At 51.1% G+C, this 13240-nt stretch overlaps 1 protein-coding gene across 16 annotated transcripts in view; it reads left to right on the top strand.

The window, feature by feature from the left end:
- The window catches only part of CC2D2A (coiled-coil and C2 domain containing 2A), a 300925-nt gene that overhangs the window by 211961 nt on the left and 75724 nt on the right, over positions 1–13240 (top strand). The window lies entirely within an intron of this gene.

Genomic DNA, 13240 nt, shown 5'->3' with positions numbered 1-13240 from the left:
CGTATCTGCTAAATTTAGAAAAACTCCGAGATTTACTAAACTGGAATTGATGCAAAAAGCCAATGCTTAAAATGAATGAAACCAGGAGTTTCCTGCGCCAGTCCTTCCACAAAAATCCAAACCTAATTACTCCATCTTTACTTCATCTCAGCAACCGGAATGAGTGTGGCGCTGCTGCTGCTGCGGCTGCTGTTTAATCATTCCAAAACTGACCAAGTAATTCCCGAGCCAAGTTCTACTTTTAAGTTCAAACTTGGGCTGAATTCCCGAAAAGGGGCATTACAAGTTGCTGTAGTGAAGGTAGGGTTTTTCGTGTACAGAAATACATTTTGCATTTGATGGGCCCCCTTCTGCCCCACCCATCCCCACTCCCCCCGCAGCCAGAAAAAGAAAGGGAACTGAATTTTGCAAGCAAAACAGGCATTCTTTTCTCCGCTTTCTTCTATTCGGTGTAACGGGGCACTTATGACAAACATCACCCACCACGAGGGGAGGAAATCCAAACCAGACCTTTTTTTTTCTTTTTTTTTTCCTGGCACGAACCCCAGCGGCTCTTCTTCCAAAGCCTACCTTGCCAGATTTTGCTGCGGCACCAACTTCCAGAGATTCAAGCGCTAGGGAATTCCTGTGCAACCAAGGCGAAGCCGATGGGCAAAGGGTGGAGAGAGCGCGCTTGGCCGCATCTGGCTATTGCCCCAGCGACAGAGCGCTCCTTTCCACGCCCGACCACTCAGCTCGCTGCTCCCTGAGAGGAAGTTAACACCAAGCGGAGAATACAGGCTGCCGATGGGGCGGGAGGGGTGGGTGCTCAAAGATGACTGGGTGGGCAGAGATAAAACAACAGGCATTTCCTAGAATGTCCTTGAAGAAACTTTTTTCCCTCCCCTGTTTTGCTTTGCCTCTCTTCTCTTTGCTTTAACGAGATTTGATCTCGAAGAGAGAAGTTCCGTTTGATCACAGTCAAGCTAAAAGGGTGTTTCCAAGTTGCACCTTCCTGGCCCGTGCCAATATGGTATTCCCCGCGACCGTCCCTTCCCAGCATAAAGACAAAGCACCCTTAAATGCACCCTCACTCAATCAGGACTTTTTTTAGAAAGCGGGACTGTCCCGCCAAAAGCGGGACATCTGGTCACTATATTCTTTCCTTGATTAGTTTCCAGCCATTCCTTCTTGTCCTGCCTTCAGGTGCTTTGGAGGTTGACCCTCATCTTCTTTGTGGCAGCCTCTCAAATATTGAAACACTGTTATCATGTCGTCCCTAGTTCTTTTTTTCATTAGACTAGACATACCCAATTCCTGTAATCATTATCCATTATGGTTGTAAGATGACTATATAGCAATAGCAGTAGCATTTAGACTTATATACCATTTTACAGTGCTTTACAGCCCTCTCTAAACGGTCTATAAAGTCAGCATATTGCCCCCAACAATCTGGGTCCTCATTTTACCCACCTCAGAAGGATGGAAGGCTGAGTCACCCTTGAGCCTGGTGAAATTTGAACTGCCAAATTGCAGGCAGCCAGCAGTCAGCAGGAATAGCCTGCAGTACTGCACTCTAACAGCTGCGCCACTCATGTATATGTAAAAATAAAATAGAATCCTCTGCTGCTTCTGAAAAGTGTGTTGTTTAATTTGATTATTCTGTTCTCCTTTAAAACAAAGGACCCTTGAATATATGGAACAGGAGTGGACATTGCCTTGTATGATAGACATTGATTACCAGACAACTTCTGGGTTTTGTACATTCCCAAGCATCCTTTGCTAGCAATTTCAGAACTGAAGGAATTAATACATCTAGGAGCTTTTCACTCTCAAGCAATTAATGAGTTTCCTAGCTTTTGCTCTAATTTCAACATCAAGATTGACCCAGTAGAATTTACAGGAGTTTGGGAAAGCAATCAAAATCTGGCATTCTAGTATTAGAACATATGCTTCCTGGTTTTACCTGCTAAGAGAAAAATAGGCCATGGTATTGAACTTTTCATTCTCCACCAGGAAGAAACAGCAGTCAGGAATAGGTTAACTCTGTCTGTTAGCTGATGGACTGAGTGCAAAACTGTTAAGCCACGCCTCTTCCTGTTGCTTGCCAGCTTTTTAGACTCAGTCAAACTGGATATCAGTGTTCCAGAAAACCCTCCTTGCAGAAAAGACTCCGAGGCAAACATCTTTCATAGTTCTTTTATTAACATAAGTAATCTTGCACAGTTGGTGGAAAGCCAAATCTGGGGATCCGGGTTCCTTCCTCAATAATACAAACCCCCAAATCCCCACCCTCATGACCCCTCCTGCTGATCACATGCTCCAATCTTCAACTGTACCATCTTGAGACATCACTCCGGCCACTCCTTCTCCAGATGCAAGCTCAGCCTGACCTTGACCAGCAGGAAGAATGTTATGTCTAATAATCCCTTGTACTACCACCCCCTCCCCTACTTTCCCACACCAGAGAAAGTGGCAGCGTGTGAAAGCCTTCTGCCTAGTATGGCTTCCAAAGCTGACAGGCATCCCCCCCTGCAGAAGAAACCACACCCTGGAAAACAAAACAGACAAAAATGCAAAATAAGGGGTTAACGCCCAGTACACACTCTCCTAACCCCCTCTCCTCCTTCCTGGAGGACCCTTAGGTTTCTAAGGGAATTTGTCATGAAATTGCTTGACTAGAGCATCAGCATTTACATCTCAACTTTTCACCCAAGTAGCTTCAGACAACGGGTACCCCTTCCAGTGGACCAAATATTGTAAGCGACCCCTGTATAGTCTAGAGTCAAGGATTTTTTAAATTTTGTAATGAGTCTCCCCCTGGATTACCAAAGGAGTGGGGGGAACAGCTGGTAAGGATCTCAAGCTAGATCCCCTAGCTGGTTTCATTAAGCTACTGTGAAACACTGGGTGCACTTTCCCTAATATTCGAGGGAGGCTAAGTTGGACAGTCACCGGGTTAATTATCTTTACTATAGGGAAAGGACCTATAAATTTGGGACCAAATTTTTGGCTAGGCAACCTCAATCTTAGATATTTAGTTGACAGATACACTTGTCAATTCACCTGGAGTGAGTCTGATCCAGTGGCTGCTGGCTCCCCCTGGTGGTTTTCATGGATTGGTTGTTTCTCGGAAGGGGGGATAGTGGCCAACGGGCCGACATCCAATATGATTTTTCGGAACCCATCTTCCCATTTGATTCAGGGGGCCCATTTGTCCAGCCAGGGCAGGCCTAGTATAATGGATTCTGACATCTTTGGAATTACTATGAATCTTATAAGTTCATGATGTTTTCCAATTTCTAGGCCAATCAGTTCTGTAATTTGAGTGGCTGGGACTCTGCCAATTAATGTTCCATCCACTTGGTGGAATTTAATAGGGTGTTTTAAAGTTAGTGTTTTGATACCTAGTTGGTTCACGATTGACATCCCAATTAGACATCTGGTACAGCCCGTATCTATAATGGCTCGCAACTCCCTCCGCTCTCCCCTCAGTGGAATTATTAAATTCACTTTGATAGAAAATTAGTATTGCTCTCCAAATTGACCTACGTGAGCCCAGACTCTGCTGAGGAAGTAAGCCAGTTTATGCGGTGTGCCATCAAAAGTTGCTCTGAAGCGAGGGAGGGGGAGGGGGAGGGGTGTGTGGCTCGGCTGCCGGCAGTTGGGGAGGAATTTGAGGCACAGCCACTGCGGATTGCTGGATGTGCCTCTGCTGAGGGGAGGGGCTGCTGATGCTGGAGTTGCTTGCTGGGCTGCAGAGGGGGGTGGAATCCCAGCCGGCTGTTGGATCAAACCCCCTTCTGTTGCAGGGATCAATGGGCCATACAGAGGCCAGGGAGATCCCTGGAAAATGTGAGCAGAGGAAGCTGGCTGCCACTGGCATTAGACCCATCCTTGTCGGGATAGAATCCCCAGCGTGGGGGGATGGAATTAGCAGGGGGGAGCGCAACGGGTGGCAGGCGGAAGGGCTCCGTAAGGTGCGATTACATTCCCCAAGGCAGCTGTGTTGGATGCATCCGAGCTGTGTAACTTCCCTGCTGCACGTGGGGGCTTATCTGATCGTTTATGGGCTTGTCAGAAAGGGCTTGAGCCCCCCTAACTTCAGCTGGGCTAAGTTGCACTCTTTTTGAGGGGGGTGGGAGGGCGGTACATAGCTTCCAACTCCCAAACGTTCAAAACTCTCTGGGAGCCCGGTTAGGGACTGGGATCTCAGGGGTGAGAGACTCCATTCCCTTGACTCTCCAGATCCCACAGCTTGTCCTGCTCTCCACTGGGCTTGAAAGGTAGGGAGTGGTGACTTCGCTAGGCAGGGATTTGCACACTTCTCCAGAGATCTCACCTCTGGTCCCCTTTCAGGTGTCAGACTGGCAACTTTTCCAGGAATCTGATTCCTTGGGCCGTGCTCCAAGCTCTCAAGCTGGTCCTGCAGCCTCGAGGCCACGTATCACTTCTTCTGACAGAGAGAATCTGGTGTCAATAAGTCCCTGAGCGTCCGTGCCCACTGCCCCCTCCAGGACTTCTCCCTTCCCTTCCATCTTCACTGAGTCTTTGCACCACCCAAGGTTTTGGTGGATGCCGGGGCTCAGCACCCCTGATGGCCCCACTATGCTCTAAAGGAGATTCAGATTAATGTCAGAGTTCCAGAAAACCCTCCTTGCAGAAAAGACTCTGAGGCAAACATCTTTCAAAGTTCTTTTACTAGCATAGGTAAACTGGCACAGTTGGTGGAAATCTGAATCTGGGGATCCGGGTTCCTCCCTCAGTAATACAAACCCCCAAATCCCTACCCTCATGACCCCTCCTGCCGATCACATGCTCCAATCTTCAACTGTCCCATCTCGAGACATCATTCTGGCCACTCCTTCTCCAGATGTGAGCTCAGACTGACCTTGACTGGCAGGAAGAATATTGTTATGTCTAATAATCCCTTGTACTCCACCCCCCTCCCCTACTTTCCCACACAGGAGAAAGTGGCAGTGTGTGGAAGCCTTCGGCCTAGTATGGCTTCCAAAGCTGACACTGGACAGACGTGTTTATTAGAGCTGTCCATTACTGATTGTTTTTTCCTGCAAGAAAACCTCCTTTTTTATTTATTTTACCTTTTCTACTAGCTTTGTATTTTTCTGATTAGTTCTTTGGATTCCAGTGTGAAGGGCGACTCAGACCGAGCCCACTGAAAGCCGCTGGGGGAGCAGGAAGTCTGGAAGCGATCCATCTGACCTCTGGGTGGCGCTCACAGGTCTTTATTTTTATCCCGAAACGCCAACCAGCAAGGGGACTCGAGGCTTCAGTCCCATTTAAAGGCAGGCAGCGCCCACGAGCTTGGCTCTGTAGCGCTAGCCTACAGAGTGCGCAGGATTGGCACCACAAGAAGCAGCTAGAGGCAGCGCCCATGAGCCTGGCTCCGTAGCGCTGACCTCTCGGCGACCACAAGAGAAGAAGCTTCAGAGGACCTACGGCGGATGGCCATTTTGGGTGGTTTACAGGGCCACAGTGGCCATTTTGAGCCTCATGGAGCTGTGGTGGCCATTTTGGAAGCAGCTTGGAGGTGCGGTGGCAATTTTGAGAGTAATGTGGAGGCTCGGAGGTCATTATCGAAACTGCAGCTGACTCTTTGGGAGCGAAGTATTTCCTGCTGCTCTATCAGACTAGGTAAAGCCGACCCTTGCAGAGGTTGCGGGCATTATGTCTTTTCCCGATTTGGGGCGGGGGGTGTGTGTTCATGTGCTTGCACTGCGACGCTGGACCCCTAGTTCAACTATCCTGTGCTGTTTTCCTGTGGGGAGACTTTTTGGGGTTGTTTATCCTGCCGTGTTACCCACCTTTATAGGCTGGCATTTATTCCCACTGAGAATCCATGGGGCTCAGGGAGCATTAATCTTGGTAGGTGTTTTTTTTGATACCCTTTTTTCTCATTGAGCCTATATACAGTATCTTATTATAGAGTTCCACAGTGGCCTCTTCAGCTTCAGGGTCTTCCTGATCCAGATCAGGGTCAGCAATTACTGGCCATGACAAGGATGGGCCTTCTGGTACCGTTTCCCCTGAGAGGGGTAGGGTTCGCTCCAGTACAAGGCAGCAATCTTCTAAATATTCTCAAGCTTCCTCAAGTGGGGCTAAAGAAAAGCACATGGCCATTAATGTGCCCATCCAGAAAGTGCAAAAGGAGACTGGCAAGAAGGGGAAGAGTCCCCTAGGCCCCAGATTTCGCCTGAGAGGCTTCTGAACCTACTTACGATTCAGGAGGAGGTTCCATCAGCTGCTTGGTCTCCAGATGAGTGCACAGCACAGGCACCTGTTTCTGCTAGCAGCAGTGAATTGCTTTTTGGGCCAATTCCTGCCTTAGAGCTATCTGTTACCACTGAGGAACATCAGATCCAGCACAGGGTTTCCTCTGCTGAGGTGCCTTTTATGCATATGTCTACCCCGTTGAGGCCTGTTCAGGCATCTGCTCCTCACATTCCTGCCAATTTGTCTGATCTAATTTCTTCTGCCATCAGTCAGGGCATTGAAGCAGATTTTCAACAGCTTTCGGCTACTATGGCCTCCAATTTCTCCAGGGCTCAAACCGCCCAGTATAGCCATCAGAACATAGGAGCTTCTCAGTCCTTCCAAGGTCTGGAAGACTATGCAGCTTTTTCTAGCCAGGCCTCCCTCTCAGGGGAAGATATGCAGCATGATAGCGAGCTTTCAGAGGATGAAGGTCTTATGCCTGACCAGCCAGCCTTCATTGGCCTTTTCTGGCCTCACCTTTTCCGGTCTTTGCTTTACAAGGCCAAGGTGACAACTGTTGTGTCTGCAGGGCCCAAGCCGGGCCTCCTGGCTGAGAGTGTTTCAGACTCCCACTTTGGGAAAAGAGGGAGAGGAAGATTCTGCAGAATCTTCCTCTCTGGCTCCGCTCCAGATTCCAGAAGCAGGCCAGGTGGAGGAGGAGAAGCCGACACGGCCTCTTTCCCCCAACCCCTCCTCCTCCTCCCTGGCAGAGCTCCAAGAGCCAGCTGAGGGGAAACCAGTGTGGTTAGATGCAGGGCAGCGACGCCGAGCAAAGTGTGCGCAGCAAAAGGAAGGAAGGGGCCGGCCCAGGGAGTGCTGAGTCACGGAGCCACACCCCACAGGGTATAAAAGTGGGTGGAGATGTCTTTGGGCTCCGTGACGGACAAAGACTGACTTCTGGGAGCTTCGGCTGTGTTATTTTGTGATTCAGACTTGGACTTCTGTTTATTCCTGAACTGCAAATTACGCTGGTCTGAGGAGAACTTGGCAGGCAATCGCAGGTTCGTTGCCAGGACTGTTATCTGTTGTCAGAGTAAATTGCTGGCAAGGAAAGTCATCTCGCGTGTCTTTTTGGGTTGTGGTCGGGAGGGGACATAACAACAAACCAACAGTTCAGTCAACTCCTGGTACTCTTTTGGATCCCACTGATGCAGCAGATCCCTTGTTTATAGAACCCACAGTTGAGTTTGAAGAAGTTCCAGCTCCCAGACTCTTTCTGGATTTGGTGCATTGTCAGTGGGTCTCTCCCAGCTCAGGTCCTCTTCCCAGCAGTTTAGACAGACATTTGTACAACATTGGTTCGGATATGACTAAATATTTACAGATTCCAGTAGTTGACCCTCCCGTGGTAGCACTGTCATGACAGGCCTCATTACCAGGTCCTCCAGAGGAACACCTGCGTCCGGAGGATAAGAGATCCAAACAAGCTCTGGTCAAGAGTCATCAGGCTTCGGCCAGGTTGGCCTGGTTGACAGTCTTCTGCTGCCTCCTTTTTCAACAGGGCTTCATTGCTCTGGTTACGTCAATTGCAGGGCCATCTGCCAGTCATGCTCTCACCAAGGTATCAACGAGATCATGGCGGCAGTGGAATTTTCTGCTGATGCGATGCAAACTGTGTCTCATTTCTCGGCCAAAGCCATTGGCTCTTCTATTACAGCTCATGGCCTCCTATGGCTTTGTCAGTGACAGGCCGATGCTAGGACCAAGTGGCATTTGGCGTCTTCCCCGTATAAAGGGGAAATTATTTGGAGAAGCTCTTGACCCCATTCTTGTGGAGTCTTGAGACAAACACAAGATTATGCCTAATTTGACCAGACAGGCAGAGGCCCGCCCAGGGCCTTATTTTTGTCCTTCTTTCTTTCGAGGAGCGGACAGTGGTCTTGGGGGACAACATTCACAGAGACCTTTTTCTTTCAGACAGGACCATGGTCAGGACAGACAGAACAGGCAGGGGCAGCGTTATCCTCCCAAATGGTCCTTTCGGGGCGAGAGGGGTTGCCCCTTTCGATGATCCAAATGACAGTTCGTCCAATCCTCCCATAGGGGGCTGGCTGGCTCTCTTTGCTGACCAGTGGGTGGATTTCACATTCAACTCTTGGGTCAGGAAGAGGGTAAGGTCGGGCCTCTCCCTGAGTTCCTCTCCAGCCCCACGAGGATTTTTGTTGGCTATCCCATGTCTCACGATTGGGCCAGAAGGCTTCTTATGGAATCAGCCATCAAACACTTACCGGACATTCAAGCCATTTAACCAGTTCCGGTGGCGGAACACAGTCAGGGATTTTATTCCCAGCTATTTCTAGTGCAGAAGTCCTCGGGAGGCTGGAGGACGATTCTCGATCTCAAGTCCTTGAACCAGTACGTTATTTACTGCAGGTTCAAGATGCAGCCTCTCCAGATCATCTTGGAGAGCCTCAGGAGGGGAGACTTCTTCACATCGGTGGATCTCACAGAGGCTTACCTTCATGTCCCTATCCATCCAGGGTTCAGGTTTCACTATGTGGGGAAACATTATCAGTACCAAGCATTGCTCTTTGGCCTGTCCTCTGCTCTGAGGGTGTTTACCAAACTGATGGCTGCCCTGGTAGGCCATCTCCAGACCTTTCCAGTTTAGATACAGTTTTATCTAGACAACATCCTCATCCAGTTCAGTTCAGAATCCCAGGCCTGGCAGCACCTGAGGGTCACTCTTCAGGTTCTTCAAGACCACAGGTTTTCTGTCAACAAAGCCAAAAGTCATCTGATCCCAACAATTCACTTGCTCCATCTAGGGGCAATAATCGACACGGTGGAGTAAAAAGTACCTGTCATCAGACCGCCAGGACAGTCTGAAGAAACTGGTAACCCACGTCTTGGAGGATCATACATCATCCCTGTTTCTTCTCTCTCAACTGTTGGGAAAGATGGTCTTGTGCTTTGGCATCGTTCCTTGGTGCCTGTCTCCACAGCAGGGCTCTGCAGTGGTTGCTACTTTCATTCCAACAGTCCTGCCAGAGCGTGTCTCTTACATGTGTGGTATTTCCGCCAGTGGTACTGGCATCCGTCTCTTGGTGGAACTCAGATGACATTGCCCAAGGTAGCAGGTTCCGGGAGCCTCAATGCATCATCCTGACTACTGACACCAGCCTCTTCGAATGGGGAGGCCACCTCAGCTCACATTTGACTCAAGGTCAGTGGTCTCCAGAAGATCTGACACACAACATCAACTGGTTGGAGCTCCAAGCTGTTCACTTGGTGCTCCAGAGTTTCACAGATCTGGTGTTGGGGAAGGACATTTTGGCTCTGACAGACAACATGGCTGCCAAGGCCCACATAAATCACCAAGTGGGGACATGGTCCCTGGCTCTCATGCAAGCAGCCAAGCAGCTGATTCTCTGGGTAGAGTGTCATCTAGCTTCCATCCGGGCGGACCACATTTTGGGAGTGGCAAACGTCCAGGCAAACTGGCTCAGTCAGACATCAATAGATTTGGACCCATCTCTATTCTAGGAGCTGTCAGCACATTTCAGCCAGCCAGTGGTTGACTTGTTCGCCACACTGGACAACCGTCAACTACCAAGGTTTTTCTCCCATTTCCCAAGCCAGGGGGCGGAAGCTGTGGACGCTCTGCGGAACCCCTGGTCATCAGGACTCCAGTATGCCTTTCCTCCTCTTCCCCTGATCCCCAGGGTAATCCAGAAGATTCTGGAAGAGGAGGCGGAGGTCATGCTTCTAGACCCTCCTTGGCCCAGGAGGCTGTGGTTTGCAGATCTTGTGACTCTATCAGTGGATTGCCCCTGGCAGCAGCCGCAGGACAGGATCTCCCTCTCCCAGGTGGCGTTGGTTCACCCAGACCCCCAGTGGCTCCAACTGACCACTTGGCACTTGAGCAGAGCCTCCTGAGAGCTGACAATTTTTCTCCTGGGGTCATTGCTACTATCTAAGCTTCCCACGGGGATTCCACCAAGCGAATTTATAATGCTACTTGGAAGGCCTTTTGTACTTGGTGCAAAAAAAGGGGATCGGGTTCCCACTGAAGTTTCTGTGACTCACATATTGGATTTCCTGCAGAAGGGTTTGGAGACTGGTCTGTCTCCCAGTACCCTTTGGAGGCAGGTGGCAGCTCTTTCTTCCATTCTGTCGTGTGGAAACTGGGAATTGCTGTCCAAACATACATTGGTTCATAGTTCCTCCATGGGGTGACTAATCTCCAGCCTCTGTGGTTCACCAGTTCCCTACATGGGACTTGAACAAGGTCTTAATTGCCCTCACCCGAGGTCTCTTTGAGCCTCTCTGGTAAGTTAGTTTAAAGCAGGGGTGTCCAAACTACGGCCCGCGGGCCAACTGCGGCCCGCGGGTCAGTTTTTATTGGCCCGCAGCAAATTCTGAAAGTATAATTTAATATGGCCCTTTTCGCGCTGCAAGGCTCGCGGCTCCTCCCCATGGGCGGGGAATAATGAAGGGAGGGGGCGGAGGAGGCGGTGAGCGGGAAAGAGGCTGCTGGCCGTGCCTGACCCCAGCAGTTCTACCCTTGCCTTCCTCGGGCCGCCTGGCGAGGCTCCTCGCGCCTCCCCATGTCGGACACGCGTGGCGGCAGTGACAGCCATCGAGAAACAGGTGAGGAGGCGGCAAGCGGGAAAGTGGTTGCTGGCCGTGCCCGACCCCAGCAGTTCTATCCTCGCCTTCCTCGGGCCGCCTGGTGAGGCTCCTCGCCTCCACCCCTTGGGCATGGAATAACGAAGGAGGGGCGGAGGAGGCGGCGCAAGCGGGAAAGAGGCTGCTGGCGTGCCCGACCCCAGCAGTTCTATCCTCGCCTTCCTCGGGCCGCCTGGTGAGGCTCCTCGCCTCCACCCCTTGGGCATGGAATAACGAAGGGAGGGGGCGGAGGAGGCGGCAGCGGGAAAGAGGCTGCTGGCCGTGCCCGACCCCAGCAGTTCTATCCTCGCCTTCCTCGGGCCGCCTGGTGAGGCTCCTCACGCCTCCACCCCTTGGGCATGGAATAACGAAGGAGGGGCGGAGGAGGCGGCGGCAAGCGGAAAGTGGCTGCTGGCCGTGCCGACCCCAGCAGTTCTATCCTCGCCTTCCTCGGGCCGCCTGGTGAGGCTCCTCGCGCCTCCACCTCTTGGGCATGGAATAACGAAGGGAGGCGGAGGAGGCGGCGGCAAGCGGAAAGAGGCTGCTGGCCATGCCCGACCCCAGCAGTTCTATCCTTGCCTTCCTCGGGCCGCCTGGTGAGGCTCCTCGCGCCCACCCCTTGGGCATGGAATAACGAAGGGAGGCGGAGGAGGCGGCGGCAAGCGGAAAGTGGCTGCTGGCGTGCCCGACCCCAGCAGTTCTATCTCGCCTTCCTCGGGCCGCTTGGTGAGGCTCCTCGCGCCTCCACCCCTTGGGCATGGAATAACGAAGGGAGGCGGAGGAGGCGGCAAGCGGGAAAGTGGCTGCTGGCGTGCCCGACCCCAGCAGTTCTATCCTCGCCTTCCTCGGGCCGCCTGGTGAGGCTCCTCGCGCCTCCACCCCTTGGGCATGGAATAACGAAGGGAGGCGGAGGAGGCGGCGGCAAGCGGAAAGAGGCTGCTGGCCATGCCCGACCCCAGCAGTTCTATCCTTGCCTTCCTCGGGCCGCCTGGTGAGGCTCCTCGCGCCCACCCCTTGGGCATGGAATAACGAAGGGAGGGGGCGGAGGAGGCGGCGGCAAGCGGGAAAGAGGCTGCTGGCCATGCCCGACCCCAGCAGTTCTATCCTTGCCTTCCTCGGGCCGCCTGGTGAGGCTCCTCGCGCCTCCACCCCTTGGGCATGGAATAACGAAGGGAGGGGGCGGAGGAGGCGGCGGCAAGCGGGAAAGTGGCTGCTGGCCGTGCCCGACCCCAGCAGTTCTATCCTCGCCTTCCTCGGGCCGCCTGGTGAGGCTCCTCGCGCCTCCACCCCTTGGGCATGGAATAACGAAGGGAGTTTCAAGTTCATACCAAATACAAAACAAAGTTAAGATCAGGGTGTCAAACCTGGTCTCTTTAAGACTTGTGGACTTCAATTCCCAGAGTTCCTCAGCCAGCTTTGCTGGCTGAGGGACTCTGGGAGTTGAAGTCCACAAGTCTTAAAGAGACCAAGTTTGGACACCCCTGGCCAAGATGAATGAATATGAAACATTTTCCCCCCTTAAATGAAGATGATATCCACATATTGTAAACTGCACACTTCCCTGCGCTGTCTGAAATCAAGTCTGCTTTTCCAAAGGCAGACCTTTCTGCTAAAAAGGAGAAATATGTTTCTGTAATTACATCTCTTGTGACAGAATTCAACCAGCGTTTTCAAGATTTTTCTGTCATTGAAAAACAAATCAAGCTGTTCTCGACCCCCTTCCTGGTGGATGCAGAAGAAGTGGAGGAGAGTCTGCAGTTAGAACTGATTGAAATGCAATGTGATGATTCTCTGAAGAGTCAACACCAGCTTCTCTCCCTCCCTGACTTCTATCAGAGTTTGGATCATGCCAAGTTTCCTCTGATGAGACGCCACGCAAAGAATGATGAGCCTGTTCGGCTCATCATACTTATGTGATCAAACTTTTTCTCTGTTAAATCAGAACAAAAGCAGACTGAGATCCAGAATGACTGATAGCCATCTCTGTGAAGTCCTTCGTGTCTCAACCACCAAACTTTCTCCTGACATCCCAGCCATCCTTCAATCCAAAGGACAGCATCACTGCTTCCACTGAGAACAATGTTCTTCACATTATAGGCGAGTTAGAAATACACACAGTAATCATGTGTCAATATGTCACCTCTTGTGTGTGGCCCGGGCCACACATGAATTTACTAGGCTTATATACTGTTTGTTGTCCAGCCGCATGCCTTTCTGAATAATTATATTTAAAAATATTACATTAAAAATCAACATAATACAAACACACACGTACACAAACATAGAGATACACATGCACATATATATAACTCACACACATATAGTATACTTAAGCCTAAACTGTGCATAGGGACTACCCAGACGCCTGAAAAAA

This window comes from Ahaetulla prasina, chromosome 8, assembly GCF_028640845.1.
Source record: "Ahaetulla prasina isolate Xishuangbanna chromosome 8, ASM2864084v1, whole genome shotgun sequence".
NCBI lineage: Eukaryota > Metazoa > Chordata > Lepidosauria > Squamata > Colubridae > Ahaetulla > Ahaetulla prasina.
Note: the sequence above shows the minus strand (reverse complement) of the source record. Positions and strands in the feature narration are given on the sequence as shown.